The following is a 21,551-nucleotide window of genomic DNA, read 5'->3' as shown; positions in this document are numbered from 1 at the left end:
GGCGGAGTACTTCACCGGAAAAGCTACTTGTGGTGTTGCGTTTTTGTGACACAGGATTGTATTTGTCTCCCTGGGAGCCTTGGCAATACGGTGCACAAATGCTTTGAATTCAGTCTGGTATACCTGATGTAATTCCTTATCGAACACAGCAGCCATCCAGAACGGAATTTAATGAAGAGTAGTACCAGAGCCACATTTGAAGTTTTTTAGGGACGGAAGGAGCGGAACTCTGAATAGATGCCGAAATGGCGTCTAAGCACTCTAAAGAGTCGAATAAAGGGTTTACTGGGACACCAAATCCGTCGGTTCATTATCAACACCAAATAGGAAGCGAGCACCTTTGGTGCGTACAGAAAGTCGATCTTTCAAACGATTCTCGCAGTGTTTCAACAGCCCAATATATTGTTTCGAGATTATGACGAAGTAAGCAGTAGCTCGTAGCACTTTTCCTTTCCTACGACAAAGATGTTTGTTACCCACAGCTCGGCGTGTAGAGGGTGAGGCGTTCAACCCGCCCCTCCTCTTTCTCAGCTTCGCCCCTTCTCGTCTCGTGAAGCCGTCGCTCCAAGCCTGTTGGATTGTGCTCTCCCGCTCCAGCCCCGTGAGCCAAGAACGCGATTATTCTGAAGCCCCTAGTGCACCTCTGAACGAAAAGACCAGCCGGCCTGACTGGCCATGACCCGACTAGTAGCCAACGGCGTTGCCCAGGGTTACGGAGCGTGTCCCGAAGGCTTTGAATGTCACGTAATGTCTTCGGCAAACACTGCTCTTCCGGGGCTGCTATTCATAAAGTTATCATCATCGTGATGAGTGGTGAGAAAGACATCGCTGTATATTATGATATCACTTCTCGCAGTCACCAGAATCGTCTACCTATTGTGACCAGGACGGTCGTCCTAGAAACGAGGGATGTGCCACTAGAAATGCATAGCGGCTCACAGTGCTTGGCCCCTGCCCACGACGAAGACAAAATGAGATTCAAAGATAGCGAAAACACACCGACCGTGCACGGTACCTCGTATCGGCGGTGAACTTCATAAGTGGCGAAGTAAAGGCACCTAAGTGCTATAATGGTATAAACTGAAATTATTGAAGAAAATAACCGGAAGAAAACTTACCAGCGATAAAACAATTTAGGTCTTTAGTACTCATAGCCAAAACTGGTTGTAAAAAAACTGACAATGTAGACAAGCGGTACATCAATACTAAGCATTATTCGACAATTATCCGAATTACAGTAGATTTTTCCCTTTCATCAGTGCGCCTCCCAGAAATTTGGGCTACATTTAAAATCTCTCCCCCGCATACGTTTACGCGCTATATCAACTCCACTCGTCAGGTGACGCAGCGCAGTTTCGGTGAGTGCAATACACTTTTTTTAGAAGGCACAACAAAGATAGTAAAAAGGTTTTGATCGGAATAAAACATGTACACCAACAGTTCATTATTCGAAGTGCTTCATTTACAGCCTTATTCCTAAATAATGGAAATGTACGCGCAAAACAGTTGTTCAAAAACGTGTTTGACTGAATACAAATGCCATATTCTTGCAACCGAATACCGGTACCCAGTACAGGTACAGTTTAGGGGATAAGACCAGGCCAAAATAATGTATCAGAGATATAAAATGTTCCTCGCTTTCCAGGGAAAATTTTCTTCTGGGGGTAGGATGGGGATGGCGCCGCTAAAAATAGTGCTGCTTACACGAGCTCCGCCGGCTTCATAATCCTACAGTCATTCAGTGCCTTACTGGTGAAGAAACTGAACTGTAAATCAATGGCCCAGCTGCCTATGCTACCCTTAGCTGCCGCGCGGTTTCATGATGGCACTCCACCGGCGGTCTTTGCTGGCCGGAGCGACGCGGACGCTGTCAGTGTTCTTTTTGTTGCGAGAATGACGCGCTGCAACCTTCTCACGGTGTTTATTATGCGACTTAAAATAGGTGTGTATAAATCAATATATCAATCTCGTATTGAGTGCTGAGTTATGGCAGAAGCGCAACGGTAAGAGCTTCAGTGTTGTGTTGACCCACCGCTGGACAGCACCATGCGAAACGGAACTAAGCCATCCGGTGGTAAGAAACAGGCGACTCCAGCTTCTACTCCAAGCATACTCATGTACACAAGAAGCATTTTCACGACCCTGATATCATCAGTGCCGAATAATTCGCGGTCAAATTGTATGCGGTGTCACTGCCGCGCGACAATCCTCACGCTGTGCCTAGCACTGTTCCAGCCTGTTTCCAGCGTACAAGCGGTGATCTCGGGCTCTTGCAATAAACCGCCTCATAAACGTCTCCAAGCGTGCTAGAAATTGTCCAATAGCTCAGTACAGAATTAACCGCCACAAAATTCTTTGCGCTCGTGTCTACATTGGCATATAAAGTCGAACAAGTTATCCCTGCATGCCGAACAGTTCAGACAGATTTCGGCTGCTGTAAACACTTTGTAAGAATATCGGCGGAGGTGATTCACTTTTTTTTTCTTTTTTGCCACCTGGACTTTCCTACACAAGCAAAAAAATATCAGTAGCTTGTGATGAAGTGAACAACGTGCTTTACGTGTGGAAGGATGAAGTCAACCTTACAGAGATACAGCTGTGATCAAACAAATGTGCCCTTTTGCAAGGGGCCTGAATGTGTCGCATCCAAAACTTGATGATTGATTTATTGATTGTAGGGTTTAATGCGCCTAAGCAACGCAGGCGATGAGGCGCGCCGTAGTGGAGGGCTTCGGAATTATTTTGACTACCTGGGGATCTTTAACGTGCGCCGAAATCTCGTACACACGGGCGTTTGTGCTTTTCGCCTCCATCAGAAAAGCGGCCGCCGCGGCCGGGAATCGAACCCGCGACCTCGTGCTCAGCAGCGCAACGCCTTACCCACTGAGCCACTCCGGCGGGTATATTCAAAACTACCTAACTAAATTCCCGATTTCGCCAGGTCAGCAAAGCCGAAGCTGTGGTTCATTTACCTGCTTGAGAAATTGCGCAGCCTTCTGCCCCCGCTGGCGTGTAAAACAAGGTTTGTATGTGATTTTGTGCTCTCCCTTTCGAAATCCTTTTTTTTTGCTTCGTGCTGCCAAGAATAACACAAGAAATAAATTCGTAGCGTTTGCTCTGGACTGGGTTCTCCTCTTTTATTGTCGCCAGTGAGAAAATCCGTGTTAATCTTTTTTTAAGCCTTCGTATTTGAGACGGCTTAAAATCGCTGCTGCGGAAAGACATGCTGCAGCCTGTCTTTTCATGTTGCTGTCGCTTGTCTTTCTGCAGCTGTCTTAAATTCTTGAATAGAGGCATTGGAGGTTCACTGCAACTGTTATTCTGTATCTGGCATAGTATTCGCACTGTATTGCAATTAAATGAATAATTGTACACTCTGAACGATGTGTTCTTGCCTTTTTCGTCATCCTCATCAGCCTTTTATTTAGCCTTCTTTTCATAAAAGAGTGCTGGGACAAAAAGTACAGCCGCTTGACGAGGTCCTTGCCCCGTTGTCTTCGCAACGGGTGCAGGCGTATAGACTCTCTTTCATAGATACAGAAAATACAGTAAAAACAACAAACGTGTAGAGGTACAGCGTGTGAACTGTTTTTCATAGATACAAAAAACTACAGTAAAACTGCAACAAACGTGTAACGGATACTACCGCACGAATAGTAGCTTATTCATATTATAGCTGTTGTGGCACAAAACACAATGGTGTTACGAGCATAATATCATTACTATATGCATGTAGCTTGTTGCATCGATGCTAGGCTTTGCACACTAAGGGCAGAATTGAAAACCACATACATTATATATAATGCACAGCAATATTTCACAAAATGTCAACCAGAGAAAATTGGGTGTTTGAAATTAGACAAAGTTACATAGACTGCAGCCCGAGTCACAGGTATATAGGCTTGAAACGCAGAAATACAAGCCAATTACAAACACACAAAAGATAACATTTTGCTAGTTTTACGCAAGGCCTCCATTTTTAATCATATGCGATTTGAATCGCTCCTCGAGATACTACTTAAATTTAGGCCAATTCTGTGTAATTTGTTTAATAAACACGGTACACGATACCACAATCTTGAAAATCCGTAGTTCGTACGCGAGAAAGGTTGTGACCACATGTTTCTCTCCCTAAAGCTATACGGTACTAGAGTTGGCTTATTTAGGTTACATAGGCCTATAAAGGCTTTGTTGTTATATTGGAAAAAATTGTTTGCATTTGAGCATGAGGTTAGTTTTATATAAATGCTGAATCGGTACTACATAAGGGCTGCAAAAAATTTCGTAGGTATGCGCATCATATGGTACGTTAGCTATATTTCGGATTGCACTTTTCTCCAGTACACCTAGCTTGTCTATGTTGGTTCGTGATGTTGTTCCCCATACAAGAGAACAAAAACTTAAGTGAGAGGAAAATAATGCATAATAAATAAAATGCTTAATCTTGCACGGTAACACCTGTCGTAATATGCCCAATACATCACACCTCCTGGCCAAAAAGCTAGCGGTGCGCTCAATATGGTCATCCCAAGTTAAATGCTTATTAAAAATAAACCCCAAAGTTTTAACTTCTGTCGACAACTGTATTTTCTCGGATCCAAGATAAATTGCGATATCTTGGTTAATACATTTTTTCGGTGGCGTAAATAAGAGAGATTTTGTTTTTACTGCATTTATTTCCAAGGAATTGGTTTTTATCCATTTTAATAATTTACTAAAGGCATCATTTGCTAGATTTTTTAGATAATTAATATCGCTAGACTGTAGAAACATACTTGTATCATCTGCATAAACTATGAAATGAGCAGGCTCAGTAATATTGACAATATCTTTTATGTAAGTATTAAACAAAATTGGACCAAGAATGCTTCCGTGCGGAACACCTTGCATTACTCTTTGCATCGCCGATTGTTCAGATTTAATTAAAATGCATTGCTTTCTATGCATTAGATACGACCGTAAAAGGTCGAGTGAAACGCCACGAAATTCGTAGTGTTGCAGTTTAGCAAATAGAGTTAAATGGTTGATCCGGTCAAACGCTTTTGACAAATTCACAAAGATACCTAACGTCAGTTTTTTATCCTCAAAGCCGTTCAAAATTATTTCTTTTTGCGCCAAAAAAGCTAGCTCTGTCGACATTCCTTGCCTGAATCCAAATTGTTGCGCAGATATAACGCAGTCTTTTTAACAAAATGAGGTAATGCGCTCACAAATAATTTTTTCTAATCCTTTCGATATAGCAGGTAGCACCGAAATTGGACGGTAATTTGATAGCTCGTTTTTGTTTCCAGATCTAAATAACACTACTACTTTTGCATGCTGCCTTTTTTAAGGAAATACACCTGTTGATAAACTAAGATTAAAAATGTGAATAAGAACCGGTAACAAAAGATCAAGCACGAACTTAATCGGTCTTATTTAGATCCCGTTTATATCACGTGCCTTACTGTTTTTGAATGACATAAACGCAGTATAAACTTCTCCGGGGGCGGTTGGTTGAAAAAAGGCCGTGTGCGCGTTGGGTGTGTTTAAAAACGAAATTGCTTCTTCATTGTGATGGCTTGTTACTAAGGAGTTGAAGTAATCATTAAACTTATCGGCTAATTCTTTTCCTTTGTGTAGTTTATTACGTAGCGTTAACTCAAGCTCATCGTTATTGTAAGCGTTAGGTTATAATAACTTGTTTATTTCACGCCATAATAAATCACTGCGACGGCTCACTTCTGAGAACAGACCTTCGAAGTATGCATTTTTTGTATTTCTCAATAACTTTGGCACTTCATTTCTATATTTTTAAAAGCAGAGAAGTGAGCGGAATTTCTTGTTTTAAGAAACTTACGATACAACGCGTTTTTCTCGCGAATCGCTCTCAGACATTCATCCGAAAGCCATGGCTTCCGTTTCTTGTTGGACGTTCTAACCTTCTTGAACCGAAAACATTCCTCATATACAGTTATAAAAATACGCATAAAGGCATCGTAGGCTTCATTAGCGCATTGACAATGAAGGAGCGAAGTCCAATCAATATTTCCAATTTTACCGCGAAAGTCAGCTAAAGTCCTACCAATAATTAATTATTTAGGTTAAAGTGCAAAAACTCACAAAACGAAAAACCAAATGTGAGCAACGAATGATCAGCCCCGTATAGCAGAAGCATTCTGTCAGAGCTAGAAAAAAAAGTAGCTACAAATGTGGGGAATATTTGCCCTCCTGAACATTTCATGTGGGCGCTGCTCTTGCTTGAAGGCTTTTCTGTTGATTTTCTCCGAACCTGTTTTTTGGCGATTTCTCCTCACGCGAACATTCACAACTTTTTTCCTTATAAAGATTTTGCAGTCACATTTGGCGAAATTCTCCCGAACATTATTGTGTGTGCAATGCACACCGGTATGATGTTATCCAAACACGCTCACGTTGCGTTGCACAACACTACAGCACTTAAAGCATTTTAGTCAACTGTGCACAGCTGTGTCTCGGCATTTCGACCCTCCGATTGCTTTAACTGTTTACTCAGGAGTAATTGCGTGAAGTCAACTCCGTGAAGTTCTAAAAGACGGCATTGTATATGGAAACGAGATAATTTCTGTCCTAGACAAAATATAGGGAGGGCCTTATCAGGTACTATGTCATTCTAGGCAAAAGGTGAATAAAATATCTTCCGCTACAATTTTCAGATGCAACAATTTTTATTGTATCGCGTTCATAGTATCTCCTATCATCGCCGAATTATTTACTTTAGCAGTGAGCCAAGCGTATACTGCTACTGCGAGGCAGCGTCTTCGGCACGTGCCATGGCTTCTTCTGCACGGCCACCACCGACTGCACCTCCTAGAGCAGCACCAGGGGCTGCCAACATGGCTGCAATCGTAAGAGAATAAAAATTGAACGGCAGGTCGGTATAGCAAGCATGCTTTGCTTTTGCAATTGGCGTTTTACACTTTCGATTTCTAGTTTCTGCTCATTTTGTATCGGCAGAGATGCGTAACCGCTCACTCTTTATTATTACCTATTTTTAAATTGTGTTTTCGTGTTTCTTATTAGTTACACATTTGTTTTAACTGCCATTGTAGCCGTATTTTGGAGCAATTGTAACAAAGCTTTTACTTTTGAAGATCTTCTAAGAAATTGAGGACGATCTTAAAGTTTGAAAGTTTGTGTCTAAGGCATGCTGTGCTTCTTTTGCCGATCAGGAATAACTCTTCGGCTTTCCGGGGTCATGGCGTTTTCCCGCATATGTCACTGACCAGCGGGCACGTGTGTTTTCGGCCCTGGACCAGTTTTAACTGACGAGCTTTGAATTCTCCCCTCAAATTTAACCTCGCACTTTTCTACCTCGAAACTCTGTGCCAGGAGGCCAATTACCACCATGTTACTATGGAGAACTTCTGTAGTTCCTCACCATAATCCAAATAGTTGTATACATAGCCTCATGCTCAACCTTCGCAACCACTGAAAATGCCAGCTCGTGGCATCAACACCACAGATTGGGCTCCTTCATTCTTCACATATCCACTAAATTCAGCGTCATGCACTCGTGGTCTTACGGACTGCATTGTTTTTTCTGTCAATCGCTTTGTATGATTTCAACTGCCTAGAACAATAATACGTGGCTTTAAAACGGCATACTTGCCGATTAATAACTCCAAACTTGGACATTGTTTGACTTAGTTTAGTCCATCTGCACCTTCGAGAATAGGTGACCGAAACGTCTTTGTGCTCAAGCACAAAAAAATATCATAGATTGAAAACCACATCCCCCGAATTCGTGTCCACGGCAACGCCTGAAGGCCGTGGTACCTTAACCTTTTCCGGAGCTACCTACGGTTTCTTGCCTGGCGACCACTATGACCTCTCCTTGAAATTTGAAATTGGAAGAAATATTTCGCATACGGGTGTGCTCCCGTTTCTTAAAATGATCTAAAGGGAAGTTTTCCTTCGATGACCTGGGTTAAATTTGCCGGTTAATGCCAGAACATTTTGGAAACTTGTAACCCGCCCACCCACCCCTTAAAAATAAAAAATAAAAAAAAAACACGACAGCTCCTGTACCATACCGCTGACTAGCCGTGATGGTTCTCACCTGCCCCTCCCGCAGCTCCCAGACGTTAGGAATGCCCATTTCATATTTGTTTTCACATCTGAGTCGTTTCGCAATATTTTACCTCTACGAAAATGAAGTGTGCCACGACCGCCACTAGTCATGACTGCGCCCTACGATATGAGCATTGTTGCTCACAAATAAAATAAGATAGCATCCCCGTCCTAGACATGAGTTTTAGTTGTTATTAAACGTTATTATTACGGTAATAAATTAGGTTTGGTAAGTATATTGTGGCAGGATCAGTTTAAAGGACTAAATCTCTGGGAACGACTCACAAAATTCCCAAGGAAACGGTACAATCGAAATCCTGGGCATACTCGAGACAAAAGTACCTCCAGACAAAAGCTGTTTATATTCGAACTTCGAGACTTCGAGACAAACTTTGAGACAAATTCGAGTAAAAAGCTGTTTATATTCCAACTTGAAGCGTGTAGTGATTCTTACCAAAACAAATCAAAACCCGGAAAAAGTATTGGTAAATCAATAAAGGTCGCCTGAACGTTACTAATGGCTACCTGAAGATAAATGCGGAAGTAATGGTTTGGAGCTATGTGGCGGGGTGCCTGTCATGCGCGGGGCTGAAAGGTAACACGGCGCAAATGCAGGGGCTGCGGCCGGGTACGATATAGACGGTTTATACTTCGGAGCAGTAATGTACGTAATACTTCACAGACCAATCCCTCTCGTAGGTGACTCTGAAGTCTCTAGATGAAGCCAACGTTGTCTATGGGGGGCAGTTTTACATCCTTTATTACTGCTGACGATCTGGTATTAGATTTATCACAACTAACGAGACGTTTCGCGACCAATTTGCTCTTGAAAAGAACAGCCCTCTGCATTCTTGCTGAGCTGGCCTTGTAACATGCGGTCCGGAATAGCATATTCATATATTGCATACTTGCGGCTATGTGCTGCTTTGATTGTCATCACCAGCCTACTCAGGTCCACTGCACGACGAATGCCTCTCCCATTGACCTCCAACAGCTCCTGTGATGCGCTGCTCGACTCCACGGCTTACCCCAGAATTTCTTTATTTCATCCTCGGTGGGTATGTATACCCGTCCGAGTATAAAGGCAAACTGATGAAAATTTTAAGATTTTAAAATTGTAGGTGTAATTACCCAGAATGGTTCCAACCACGATTACAATCTGGCCTCCAAAGTTGCGGTACATGATGGTACTGGTTGCTGAAATAAAAAATGGGTTTATGGCGTTACACATGATATGGCGACGTTGTGACGAGCCTCCTGTTTTAAAGGTGCTGCTGCCATACATATATAAACGGGAATATCTAGCTTCAAGTCTTCCGGTACTGTTGCACAGTGAAATCGTGAAAAAACTAAAGTTAGTGGGAACATTGGAGCACATATTAGAGATTTTCGTTCGGCCATTTAAACGACCGTGGAAAAAAATTGGCTTCACACTGGAAGGCTAACATGGCCTTTCTTACGCCCATGCTGATATTCCAAGGGCACAAGGAGCTACTTCGATAGAGTGCGACGTATTCTTATTATCAATTATGTAACAAAAATAACACCAACACCGGTAACTATAAATTTCTGGATAAATACTTTAAATTTTAAACAATGCGAAAGAGCTATGTCTAATAGTAACATTTTAATTGAATAACAATTGAAATAATGCATGTGAATTGCTAAGTGACACATCTAGGGAATGTTTTATTATGAAGAACAATTTGTTAGGCGCAAATACCAGCAGCACATCAAGTCATAGCTTACCAAAAAAACTTGAAGAAGATGGCTCAGTTCGTCTTCGAAATGAAGGCTCGAAGTTGACAAAGAGCAAGTCGCTCTAGCGTCCTTTTATATGAAGCAAACCGATGTCGATGGGTCTTTTCCTTTCATTTTGACTGACAGCCACGTATTTAACTGCGGGCAACAACGCTATTTGCGGTTTTCTATTTATTTGCTATGAAAAATGGAAACGTCATGGGAAGTCTCCGTTACATTGGAGGGTTAGCAGACTAATTAAAAAAGCCTGAAGCATCCAACGTACCTTTCCCAAAAATGTATTTATAAAAAGCTAAATGTACCTCCACTGTTGCAAAATGTTAATATTGGCTGCGTATACCAGCAAAAACGCTTGCTCTCTGAATCAGCTGCAAACGGACATTCTGCGGCATCTCTTCCTTAAAATATATGTCCCGTCCGTCACAGTCAAATAACGCTGCCGCAGTGCAGACCCATTCGGCAGTTACGGCGTATGACGTATTATTTTTATTGTTTTTAACTTTCCCCTGGGTAGCTAGAACTTCGGTATTTAATATGGTGTCACCGAGAACAGCACATGCACAAAGACAGTACAGTCTACCAGCAAACTTTATTCCTTTTTCCAAATTGCATAAAAGAAAATGAGGCAGAATACGCGTTCCTAAAATTAGCATTTTTAGTGAACCTGCTTTGTCACTTTTGAAATTCGGATCCTATTTTTCATAACCACTACAGGACGACGTCCTGTAGCTGAGAGGGCTCCCAGGGGACTTCATTTAATGAGATATCAAACACCGCTAGCTGAATAAAGAAGCTACATGTATACATTTTAAGAATAATATACCCTCCTTATATCCCATTAGTAATTTTACGGAAAGAAGCATTTTGAACAAATGCGCAGAACAGATCCATAAAATAAAATGTTCAGGAAAAAAATTGACTCCGCCAATAACGTATCCCAAGAATCGTTCACTCGTTGCCTAAATATTAAAAGTTGTTTAGAATCATTCGGAGATTTCGGAGGCTAGCCTGGAGACCATTTGGAATTCCGCATGGAGGATCAGGAATTCTCTACTGGGATATTTTCAAGAACCCAGAATGGCACTTACAAAACAGCAGTAAGGGATCGTCAGGAGATGCTCCTAGGCAGTCTTACTCAATGTTGTAAGCAAACTTATATGACACGTACCTCGAAAGTAAATAATCCTGTTTCGTTAGTGTAAGTAGTGTTTATGGGAGTTTACTTGAAAACGTGTGGAATTTTGCGGGTGTCTGCTCCTCGCAACGTCCGGCTTTAACTCTTGTGGCCCATATAAGTGGTTAGTATGGCAATGCCAACATAATCTCTAGAGACTGTTTGTGTGCACATTGGTAGCAGCGAGAAATACCCGAGGCTTGTTGTGTGTTACACATGAGACAACAATTTTTATTTTGCAAGACATTTGAATAATTTATATCATAGCAGGTGTCTGAAAAATGTAGTTGTGGGGACAATTCAGATTATCTTCCGGGGCAGTACTACAAGCTTCATCAATTCCTAAGCAGCATACTGGCGCGTATGAACGTTGGGATTGTTCTGTAAAATATAAGCAGTGCGGGTGGGTTTTTCTGTAGCTGTTATGCTAAGGAGAGGTGTTTCGAAAACTCTAATGAGGCTTCAAAACTAATGTGAAGTCAAAGAAAAGCTACTCGGAAAATAAATGAACAAAGCTGCATGTGTGCAATATCGTAGTAGGTTGGCTGCGTTTTATGCAGTACACTTATGTTTGGAAAATTTATGTTGCCATTGAAAGGCTCATGAATCAATTGTACTGCAGATCCCAGTTATGAATTTATCAATGCCAGTAAGGTTGGATGTGCAGCGAAAATGTAAATATCTTATAGAACAAACCTTAGTAGATCAACAGATTCAAAAAGAGGCACTCACCAAACGGCTCACTGAGAGACAACGGTGGGATGAGTAATGCACCATCACTAAACTAGTGAACATAATCGTCTGTTTACGCTGAACAAAGGTACATCAGTGGTTTTTTTTATATTTTCAGGATGTCGGAGAACACCAGACTGATACGATCTTTTTTTTCATCCCCGCACGGGGCCCCTTGAGCAATCTTGGTGACGGTGTTGGCGACACCGCGGACGCCGAGCCCCCAACATAAGCTATAACCTACCGTGGTGATGTGTTTAAAGGTGAAGGGTAGAAGCCGCAAACGGTGGCCGTCGGAGCCCAGGTCAAGCTCCAGCGGATGGGCTCCCTGTCGGTTTACCAGGAAGGGAGCTCCGGGACCTCTCAGGCTATCAGGGTAAGGTTTGAGAAGAAAGTACCCCCGTCCCCTGCTTTTTTCTATGCTGTATGGAAAATTAAAACCCCCCTCCAAACGTGATCGGCCCCTGAAAAGGGGCCGCAACGAAGTATTTTTTCCTCCACTTGAGCTTCCCAAAACCAGACTACTCTCGTTTCCTTGTTATCGAATCTCTTGACACAGCCCGCCCTCTTGCTTCACAATCAGTATTTTTGATTACAAAATACCTTGATGGAATAATTGGGAAAACCTATAAGGCCAAAAAACAACGCACAGGTGAAGTCCTTGTTGAAGTAAAAAACCAGCAGCAGGCAACCACACTTCTTGGTCAGACGAAAATGGTCGATCTGGACATCAGGGTCACACCCCACTGCAGGCTGAATAGCTCGCAGGGTGTGATCACTGAGGCAGATCTCCTTAACGAGACAGCTGCCAACATTCTTGAAGGTTTAAAGGATCAGGGTGTCACAGCCGTGCGCCGCATCACGATGCGCAGAGATGACAAGATAATCCCCACGAAACATATTATCCTGACCTTCAACTGCTCCTCACTTCCTGACCATATCAACGCAGGGTTCATCCGATGCTCCATTCATCCTCACATTCCGAACCCGCACCGCTACTTTAAGCGCCAGCGGTTAGGGCACGGAACCAACTCCCGCCGTGGCCGTCTGACCTGCGTGCGCATATTGCGCCCAGCACGATCATTCATCTGACAATTGTTCATCATCAACCCTCACTTGCGCCAACTGCCAGGGACCCCACGCTGCCTACTCTCGAAAATGCGAGAAGTTTAATCAGGAGAAGGCGATCATAAATGTGAAGGTCACTGAGAACATCACCTTCCCAGAGGCGCGGAAGTGGTTCGCCTCTTTCCCCCTGGGGAGGTACGCCGACGCGGCCCGCCGGGGGGCAGAGCGGCGTCTCGTGTCCACAGGGACCCAGTTCAGCGAGTCTGACCTGTTCCCGCCTCCGCCCCCCCCCCCCCCCTGGGGTGCCTCAGGAAGCCCTACCCGCCGTCATGCCGCTTGCTGAGGCAGCAGTGACAACCTCTTCTGTAGAGACCGGTGCCGCTCCCGCCTCTGCCTCCGCGTCCTCCAGTGCGTAGGAGGATGCTGAGGGGATGGACACCGCGGGCCCCGCATCGGCTACCCCCGCCACTGCACCTCCCTTGCCACCTCTGGGGCCCCGGACGCCTTCGGAGTGGCGGCTCAAACGAAGGGCTCCCGAAAGGGGGCCAAGTCCGGGGGGCCCGAGCCGCCGGACACCCTTCTGGCATCCGACGAGATGGATGTCACGCCGTTCCTACCTGCAACGCAGCGCAAGGAGCGGCCTCCCATGTCCAAGCTGGTAGAAAGGCCTAAAAATTTTTGAATAACAGCCCCGGAAGACGACACATGAACAAACACACACACACACACACACTCCAGTTATTCTTAAATTCAAATAATGGGAACAGAAAACATCATGCAATGAAACTGCAGAGGCCTCCTTAAAAATCTTGACGATGTGTATGAGATGCTGCATGCCAATCAGCCAAGTATCATGTGCCTCCAGGAAACCTACCTGGAGACACCTGGAAACAAACAAATTTCCTAAATAGGCACATGGTATTCAGAAAGGACAGGGTTGGCTGCACACTCTCTTCAGGAGGTGTGGCAATTGTCGCCCGGAAATCCTTAGCCTGCCACTCTGTCACTCTGAACACTGTCCTTGAGGCTGTAGCAATCCGTACGATAATATTTAATTGGTTGATAACGGTATGCTACATTTACATTGCTCCTGATCACGCACTTTCGAGCTCCGACTTCGAGGCGCTGGTCGACCAGCTGCCCGAACCATACATCCTAACAGGCGACCTTAATGCGCACAACTCTCTTTGGGGCTCATCCAGAATGCATGCCCGAGGTCGCCTGATAGAGAAATTTCTTACATCTTCAGGAGCATGCCTTTTCAACAAAATACAGCCTGCATACCATAACTTAGCACACAATACATACTCGAATCTTGACTTGGCTATTGGTTCTGCAATTATCTTTCCATTTGTTGAGTGGGGCGTGGGCACGGACCCATTTGGTAGTGACCACTTCCCCACTTCCTTAACGTACATAGGTAAAGGCCCATGCAGTCCATTTTCCCATAAAAGGTTTAATGAATCAAAAGCAAACTGGAGTACATTCACAGAAAAATCGAAACTACACCACACAAGCATAAAACACCTACACGCGGAGGAAGCAGCCCAACTCGTCACGGCACACATACTCGATGCCAACGAAAACTCCATGCCCCAGGCCTCCAGTGCGTCGCGCAACCTAAGGAGGCCCTGGTGGAACGAGGACTGTAGGCGGGCGCGAGAGGCCCAGAACAAGGCGTGGGGTGGGCGTCGCCGGTACCCCACGCCAGATAATCTCATTTCCTTTAAACGGGCAAAGGCTCTTGGGAAGCGTATGCATCGTGAGGCTAAAAGGGAGAGTTGGCGCGCCTTCCTGACTTCCATCAACTCATACACCGACACTCACAAAGTCTGGACACGAAAACGCAAACTAAAAGGACAACAGACACACAGCCTGCCCCTAGTCAGCACAACAGGGGACACACTCTAAGACCAGGCCAACACGCTTGCACAACACTTCGAACACGCGTCCAGCTCAGCACACTACACCCACACTTTCATCATGTGAGAAAGCATCATGTGAGAAGAAGTCTTTGCGAGAAAGTAATAAGTCGAACTCATCTTATAACACCCCCTTTTCACTTCATGAGCTGAATGTCGCCCTCGGTACTTGTAAACCTTCAGCTCCAGGTGCAGACAGGATTTCATACACAATGATACAACACTTACATGCAAACACGCTTGAAACACTTCTTCACCGCTACAATAAAATATTTCTTTCGGGGCACTTTCCACGCTCTTGGAGGGAGGCCATAGTAGTGGCTTTCCTAAAGGAAGGGAAGGACCCTTCCTCTCCTGCCAGTTATCGTCCCATTGCCCTGACAAGCTGCCTGTGTAAGCTCTTCGAGAAGATGATAAACAGGAGACTTGTGTACTGTTTAGAGTGAAATGGTCTTCTAGAGAGCTGCTAGGCAGGCTTCAGGGCGTGGCGGTCTACCAACGATCAACTCGTTACATTAGAGTCTTATATCAAACACGCTTTCCTCCACAAGCAGTACTGTATGACAGTCTTCTTTGATCTTGAAAAGGTGTACGATACTGGTTGGCGGTACGGCATGCTTTGCGATTTGAAGTCCTTTGGCATGTCGGGTAACATGATGAACACAGTTGCCAGTTACCTGTCTGAAAGAACGTTTCGCGTGCGAGTTGGAACTGCACTTTCTAGGGTTCATGTGCAGGGAAACGGCGTGCCGCAAGGTGGAGTTTTAAGTTGCACTTTGTTTGTGGTAAAAATGAATTGTCTTCGGAAGGCGCTACCACCATTTATTTCCTGTTCAATTTATGTCGACGACATTCAACTCTTCTTCTAATCGTGTAACTTGTCTATCTGCAAGCGGCAAGTCCAGCTTGGTGGGAACAAGCTTGCCGGCTGGGCAGATAGCAACGGTTTTAAATTTAATCCAGGAAAGTGCTCTTGTGTTTTGTTTTCCAAGAGGCGTGGCATTCGGCCGGATCCAGACATTCAACTCCGCGGTGTCTCTATTCCTGTAAAGATTGAACACAAGTTCCTAGGTATTATCTTTGACGAAAAGCTCACATTTATCCCACACACAGAACAATTAAAACATAACTGCTTAAAAACACTGACTATCCTGAAGGTTCTCTCGCACATTTCTTTTGGTGCTGACAAACAACTTCTCTTACGTGTTTTTACCAGCCTAATAGGTTCACGATTGGACTATGGTAGCATTGTCTATGGGTCAGCCACTAAAACATCCCTCAGAATGCTGGACCCTCTGCTTCATCTAGGGCTCCGCTTGGCGTGTGTTGCCTTACGAACTAGTCCAGTTGAAAGCCTGTATGTAGAGTGCAACAAATGGAACCTACAACGTCAGCGAGCATACACAAACCTCCTTTATGCTTTAACATTTTATTCATGCCTCACCATCCTTTTAAATCAGTTTTCCATGATACCTCCATGACTAAACTCCTTTTAAATCGACCATTGTTCTCTGCGCCCTTCCCTTACAGAGTTAGAGAGGAAGCGTCAGAGCTTGCTGACTCCTTTTTAGACACCACCCAAAGTTCTGTAACAGATTTCATAGCACCATGGCATCTCCGCCCTGTATCATGCGACACATCTTTCACACATGTAGATAAAAACCGAGCTCCCACATGTGCAATTCAGCAGCACTTCTTGTATTTGCAGAAGTATCAGTGTTCTGAATTTTATACGGATGCCTCTAAGACTTCCACCTGTGTGTCATGCGCTGCGCATGGACCCGGCCTTAATGTCACTAAAACTCTGAACAGTTATACTAGCATCTTTATGGCTGAGGTTTATGGTGTGCTTCTTGTTGTTAATGGTATACTTCAAAGCCACATCCCACAATCCATTATCTATACAGATTCACTCAGTCTTGTGCGGGCATTGTCGTCAACAAAGTCTTCAAAAATCACGTTGTAAATCTTATCATCAAAGGTATTATGTCTGTGTATGTCCATTAATTTGAACTGGTCCTTTGCTGGATCCCTGGCCACTGTGGTATAGCCGGGAACGAAGCCGCGGATCGAATAACTGCTGCTGCTGCACTCTCGAGTGCAGTAGACATCACCACATTACCCTACACCGACGTGAAGCCACACAACAGACAACAACTTCGCAAAACATGGCAATCACACTGGAGTGAACAAACAGACAACACGTTACACGTAATAAAACCACACTTGGGACCATACACCACCGACACACGTAATAGATACACTGAAGTCGCCTTGTCTAGATTACGGATAGGGCGCACTCATGCAACGCACTCGCACCTTCTCACGGGGTCTCCAAGACCTCTGTGCAGCAGGTGCGGAGAGGCCCTATCCGTGATCCACATCCTTATACAATGTAAGGCACTTGACACAACACGACACAAATACTTCCCACTACTACACACGGACAAATTCCACCACACCCGTCATACTTCTTAGAAGACGAAGCCATGTTTTCATTCAAACGCGTTTTCTAGTTTCTTACCGAAGTAAAATTTTTACACCTCATTTCTCATGATGCATGTTGACAACCTTGCCCTTTACACCAGTCATCTTCATTACGTTGTGTTTTACTTTGTTTGGTTTTACTGAAATGTTCTACTTTTACTTCCATGCCACTTTCATGTAATCACTATTGTTTGGCGCTCTTTGCCCTTAGTCGGCATTGCGCCATTAAACTCCAAACATCATCATCAACAACCTTTTTTGCATAGTCCAGATTTGTGACCATACAACTGCAGTTACATTGCTGTGCAATATACATAATCATCTTGGCTCAAAGGTAGCGTCGTGTAAAATGCAGTTGATTGATGTTTCTATTACGCTAGTTATTTGATATTGACAAAATGGACGTTTTTCGCCGCTTTCACAAGTGTTGCGGCGCTCTCGTTTTTAACGGTATGCAGTTTCAATGAGGGTCCGCGTTGTCTTCTGATATTTGCGGATTTGTTACAAGAAGCAGTCGTGGGAGAAGACAAGACCGATCTACTCTAACTTACTTTAACGAAACTTCAGCTACTTTTAGGGGTCATATCACGGGAGCAGAGGAAAGAACGGCCAATTGTTTTATTCTGTCATCGTATATTGGACATACGGATTTTTGTGCGTTTCTGAAAATAATAAATCATAGAAAAACACAAGTTGTTCTATACGAAAACGTACGTTGTGGTAATAGCAAAACTATAACATGTGAACCGAAATGGCCAATTACGGTTTATTGGAAGATGAATAAATATAAAAACACGCGTGAGTTTTAGAAGGATTGTGTTCACCTTGGTACACAAAAACGCTCAACGTATGAACTCCATGTGCGTTGTTAATTGTATTTTCAATGTTTATCCGCTGTTTGTCTACTACGTTGACCATCATATGTCGAAGGTTGACTCCGGGCATGTTCGATAATGTTAGAATTGAGAATACCGTAGCAGTTGTACAAAATTTGTGACGAGTAAATATTCCTTTGCGACACGTTCGCATGTTTCTCTAGGTGTAGCTAGAAAGACGTGCTATAATTCCGAACGTCTTCATTTAAAGATGTGAAGAGCATGAGGGCGTACATTCCCATGATTGCAAGAAACGCACTCAGTTTGCATTGAAGCAGAGAAGAATTGTAAATTATTAATTTATGCAATTTTTATTGTATTCATTATTAAGCAATAGTTTATTCAATATTGTTACGTGGCGGCAGGACGAATGACAGGAACAATGGTTGAATGCGAAGCGATATTTTTACATGATGTCGTCCAGGATAGCACGAAGCAAAACCACGCGCAACGCACAGAACTTCGTCATCTTCGTCTTCTCTTCGTGACATTGCCCCCTCGTGGAAGCGCCGACTATCCAGGTCGAAGGAGCAGTGAACGGGCGAGTGCGTGGAATGAAAAATGAGATGACTATAAACAGTGACGAAGTCCATGCCGCCACGGATGAAGGGGTCGAGCTCGATGAACGACGACCCACGAACACCGATGCCCGTCAATGCAGCTGAGGCGCCGAAGGCCCCTGGGGATGCGCCGGTGTACTGGGCGGGGGAGCGGCATCGTCGTCAGTTCTGGTCAGGGCGAGTTACTTCTCGGCTGGTCGCGCCGGATCATCGGCTGGGAACACGGGGCTGGGGACGTGGACGTGTCCATCCTGGGCTGGGGCAAGCCGATGCAATCCAGGAACCCCCAAAAAAATGCATCAGGAGCAGATGCGGCAAATGCTTGAATGTCGCTATGGGGATGTACCCCGGAAACTCCAGCAAAATGTTACATGGCGGCAGGACGAATGACAAGAACAATGGTTGAATGCTAAGCGATATATTTACATGATGTCGTCGAGGACAGCACGAAGCAAAGCCACGGGTAACGCACAGAGCTTCGTAATCTTCGTCTTCTCTTCGTGACAATATATAATATTTCTGCCGGCGAGATAGCTCGTAGCATAAAATGGTTCAAAAGATGCCTCGATATTTGTGGCAATGATAAGGTTTGGTGCCCTTGACCAAAATCTGATTCAAAAATTTACAGATCTCCCAGGTCAAAAGCAATATAGCTTAGGCAATTAGGTGTGAGCATAGCGGTACATGATATTGTGTTCTTCGTTTATAATTATGCGATTAGTTCGCAAAACGTTAGCAAAGGTGACTTCACAGCTAAAACTGAACCCTAGGTCCAACTATGAGCTTTTTTGTTTAGCTAGAACTGGGATTACCATGACACCATTGACATTTCAAAACCGAGAAATACGCCGTAGCTACAACGCATACTGCTTGTGTTAAAAGACAGAGTGCCATTCTATCATTCTGAAGCTTGAAACCTTGGCTTTTTAAAACAGAGCCTCCAATGTAAAAATTTTGTAACTGTTACCGAGGTATCTTTGGGGCTTACAGTAGCACACATAGATTGTGCAAAATTTTGTATATTGCTTAGGAGTTTTTAAAGAACATAAATGAATGGCTTGCGTTTTGTGGACTCTCTGAAGGCTTTCGATGTAGTTGTAGTTTTTGGTGAAAGCTACATATATATATATATACAGGGTGTCCCAGCTATCATGCACCAAGATTTAAAAAAAGAGTAAAGGCGTAACTCGAAGAAAACCTAGTGCATAATGTTCGCAGTACTGTGAAGAAGCGGAGAGTAATTTTTTCGTTAACGAGACGTAATTAACTAATTGTAATTAATTATCTAACTCGAGAAATACTGTCCTAATCACTAAAGTGTCAATGAGGCACTTGTAGGTAACCATGAGGGGCATCTAACTGCGGTATTTTCAGCGATGAACTAATTGCGTACACATTTATTCTGACTGATAAAGAAAACCCGCGAAATATGAAAAATACCACGTGACGGCGCCTCCGCGCGCACCGTAAAGCAACGCCCTCAAACAGGCTGCCTCTGAGTTAGCCAGAATGAAATAGACAAAAGAGAGAAAGAAGAAATCGCGACCGAGTTTGTTCCTTATCTGCACACGCGTCCCGCGAATCTTGCTGCTGCTGCTCCTTCCATGCATGCTATTATCAAGGTGATGCGCGGTCTCTTCGGGCGGGTAACTCGCGAAGCAGTTGCTTTCAATCAGCTTTGTTTGGAGACGCTGCTTCACAATGCGCGCGTAAGCGTCGTCACATGGTATTTTTCATATTTCGCGGGTTTCCTTTATCAGTCAGAATAAATGAGTACGCAATTAGTTCGTCACTGAAAATAGCGCAGTTAGATGCCCCTCATGGTTACCTACAAGTGCCTCATTGACACTTTAGTGATCAGGACAGCATTTTTCGAGTTAGATATTTAATTACAATTAATTAATTAAGTCTCATTTAACGAAAAAATTACTCTCCGCTTCTTCACAGTACTGCAAACATTATGCACTAGGTTTTCTTCGAGTTACGCGACTACTCTTTTTTTAAATCTTGGTGCATGATAGCTGGGACACCCTGTATGTATATATATATACATATATATATATATATATATATATATATATATATATATATATATATATATATATATATATACAGAAAGAAACGCCGGCAGTCTACAACACCAAAGAAGGCATAGGGGAGTGGTTAGACTTATTTTTTACCGTTAGTGACGTTACATTATTATTAATTTTTATTAATTACGTGAGAAAGAAAGAAAGAAAAACACGCGCCCAGAGTGGGGACCGAACCCACGCCTTTCGATTAGATCTCGAATGCCTTACCAATTCGGCTATCTGGGCGACTGTGTTCTGCTTCACTTTCTGGGGTATATATATATATATATATATATATATATATATATATATATATATATATATATATATATATATAAGTGAAAAAAGGGTTACTAAGCCAAACACGCCAAGTGGAGTGATTCTTCTCAACTCTGCAATTATGACATTTTGTCTCTTAGTCTTGGAGATGCAGGTATTCTTCCTGTGGTCACAGGATAAGTTTCCAACGTTTGAAATGCAGGCTTTGGTGTCTAGCAGCCAAAGGTAAGCTCCCCGAAGCACTAATTTGATGAAAGAAAGCGTTGGGGATTTGCGTGCCAATGTAGGCTTTAGTTATTAAAAGTGGCTCAGTGGGCTCTCTTCAGTTAATTCGGAGTAGACCGATTATTAATAAAATGTCGTCGCGCAGATGTTTCAATTGTTTCAATTCAAAAATTGAGCAACAGGTGGGCCTGGCCTGTAGTGTCTGGCACTGTAGCGAACGTTCTATGCCACTCCTCCATCATGACCTCTAAAGTGGCACTTTTACTTTCAAAATTGCGTTGAAAAGAGGCATCATTGTAACTGGG

General features: G+C 43.6%; 1 long non-coding RNA gene across 1 annotated transcript; it reads right to left on the bottom strand.

Moving 5' to 3' along the window:
* Positions 1-6,667: 6,667 nt before the first annotated feature.
* On the bottom strand, positions 6,668-9,972 carry LOC144145665 (uncharacterized). Its single transcript, XR_013317565.1, has 3 exons — positions 9,841-9,972; positions 9,223-9,288; positions 6,668-6,858 (listed from the first exon to the last, which is right to left on the bottom strand). It is a non-coding gene; the product is annotated as an uncharacterized LOC144145665 (long non-coding RNA).
* Positions 9,973-21,551: the final 11,579 nt, after the last annotated feature.

This window comes from Haemaphysalis longicornis, unplaced genomic scaffold (assembly GCF_048455015.1).
Source record: "Haemaphysalis longicornis isolate Haplotype H1 unplaced genomic scaffold, Haemaphysalis longicornis Haplotype H1 scaffold_7, whole genome shotgun sequence".
NCBI classification, from domain to species: Eukaryota; Metazoa; Arthropoda; class Arachnida; order Ixodida; family Ixodidae; genus Haemaphysalis; species Haemaphysalis longicornis.
This window is presented reverse-complemented; position numbering and strand designations above follow the sequence as displayed.